The sequence below is a fragment of the Engraulis encrasicolus genome, chromosome 1 (assembly GCF_034702125.1).
Source record: "Engraulis encrasicolus isolate BLACKSEA-1 chromosome 1, IST_EnEncr_1.0, whole genome shotgun sequence".
NCBI classification, from domain to species: Eukaryota; Metazoa; Chordata; class Actinopteri; order Clupeiformes; family Engraulidae; genus Engraulis; species Engraulis encrasicolus.
Genome location: NC_085857.1, coordinates 59,194,314 through 59,196,813, shown reverse-complemented (window position 1 = coordinate 59,196,813; position 2,500 = coordinate 59,194,314). Strand labels below are relative to the sequence as shown.

General features: G+C 38.3%; 1 protein-coding gene across 2 annotated transcripts in view; it reads right to left on the bottom strand.

The window, feature by feature from the left end:
* prkcba (protein kinase C, beta a) overlaps positions 1-2,500 on the bottom strand; it is a 49,383-nt gene that overhangs the window by 12,878 nt on the left and 34,005 nt on the right. The window lies entirely within an intron of this gene.

The following is a 2,500-nucleotide window of genomic DNA, read 5'->3' as shown; positions in this document are numbered from 1 at the left end:
GTTAAAGGTGAAGAATTTGGGAAAAAAATACATGGTGCCTAAAGTCAAACATGGGAGGGATACAGCTCTTATGTGGAGCTGCATGCATGCTGCTGGTGTGTGAGGGCTTTTATCATTGATTACATCATGAAGTTAAAAATGTATTGCTCTACGAATAGCGAATATGTCACCATCTCTCATTGAGCTCCATTGATTTTCATTGTGTTGCTTCCATGATTACATGATTTTCTGGAGAGGTGTGAGTGAATCAGTGATTAAGTATGACACCCGATCTGCGTATTTGAAGTGTTTTGAAATGACTTATCTGCTCATTTTCACATTATGTTCGATAGGCGACAAAACTTTTGTCTTGTCAAAATCTGCCCTGTCTGTGTTCAATAAAGGGTCAATCTTTCTTTGGTGCATGAAATGTATTTTTGTACATTCATTTTCATTCGAGAGGGTTGTAGCTTTCATATGAGTGACTTCTGAAGCCAAGTGATTAATTTAAAGTCAGGTTATTAGCTGTTATTCCAAACAGATGGATAGGCGACAACTCTTTTGGAGGCGAGTGTACAACACAGGTTTGATAAGCAGCATACTTGCAATACCTATTCTGGCCACCATCCTACTGTACATAGTGTAAAGTGCACCTTTAATTTATTTGAGATACACACCTATTTACCAGTTGCTATGATACTCTGGCATGAACTACAGTAGATAGTTGGTACCACAGTTATCAATACTCCATAGTAAAGTTCTCAAGGATATACACAGCACCTTATTCTCCAAATGTGTCCACTAACAATTATTGATACAAGGATACAAGGATATACAGTGAGTCCAATATGTATTTGATCCCTTGCTGATTTTGCCCGTTTGCCCACTAATAAAGACATGATCAGTCTATAAATTTATGATAATATGTATTCAAACATGGAGAGACAGAATATCAAAAAGAGATTCCAAAAAATAACTCAAAATAATATATTTTAATTTATTTGTATTTAATTTAGGCAAATAAGTATTTGACCCCTCTAGCTAAAGAAGATAAAGTGCTTTGTGGCAAAGCCCTAGTTGTCTAGCACTGAGGTCAGATGCTTCTTTTAGTTGATGACAATGTTTGTGCATATAGTAGAAAATACTTTTGCCCATTTTTCTTTGCACATTATCTCTAAAACATTAATGGTTTGTGGCTGTAGCTTGGCAAATGGGAGGTTCAGTTCTCTCCATAGAATTACTATAGGGTTAATATTTGGAGACTGCCTAGGCCACTTCACGACTTTAATATGCTTCTTATTGAGCCACTCCTTCGTTGCTTTGACTGTATGTTGTGTATTATTGTCATGTTGGGAGATCCGAAAATGGCCCACCCTACAGTGTAGTGGTGGAGGGAAGGACGTTTGCACTCAGGATTGCACATTACATGTCTCCCTCCATCCATTCATTGACGATGCGAAGTTGTCCTGTGCCTTGGCCAGACAAACACCCTCAAACCATAATGATACCACTTTCATGCTTGATGGTGAGGAGGGTGTTCTTGGGATCATAGACAGCAGTACTCTTTCTCAAAACACGTTGAGAATTGTGATAATGCCAAACAGCTTGATTTTGGTTTCATCTGACTACAGCACCTCCTTATCATATCCTAAACCAGTCTGATGTCTGTTGGCAAACCTCAAGTGGGACTGCGCAGGTTCCTTCTGAAGTAGAGGTACCATGTGTGCACTACAGGATTTTAAACCTCTGTGGCATTAAGTGCTACCAGTAGTCTTCTCAGTGATTTTGGTCCCAGTAGCTTTGATATCATTGCCTAGTTCATCCCGTACAGCTCTAGGGTGATTTCTTTCTGTTCTCATGATTATCAAATCCCTACAAAAGGTCAAATCTTGTATAGAACCCCAGACAGGCTGATGGATAGTCATTTTGTATTCCTCACATTTTGGAAGAAATGCATCAACAGCTGGGTCATTAATACCCAGTCTCTTTCTTGTGGCTTTGCAGCCCATTTAATCTTTGTTCAGGTCTAAAATCGTGTCCCTGATATCATTTGACCACTCTTTGGTCTTTCCCATGCTGGTGAGGTTGGAGTGTGACTGATTCACTCATACTATGGACTGATTCTGCTGATTCAATGTGTCTTTTATGCATGTTAGTATGTACAGGTGTCTTTAATTCAGATGACAAGTTGATCGGAAGTGCCCATCTGGTCTGTGGGCCCGGAACTGCAATCAGTTGGCAGGGGATCAAATACTTATTTTGCTCGATGAAATGGAAATAAATTAATATATATTCTCTTCAGTTAATTTCTGGATTTTCTTTTTGATATTCTGTCTCTCCATATTAGAATACGTATTATCATAACATTTATTGACTGATCATGTCTTTGTTAGTAGGCAAACCAACAAAATCAGCAAGGGATCAAATACATATTGGACTCACTGTACACAACTTATTCTCCAAATGTGTCCACTAACAATTATTGATGATATTGAACAATATTTTAGTTTTTTGCATTAGC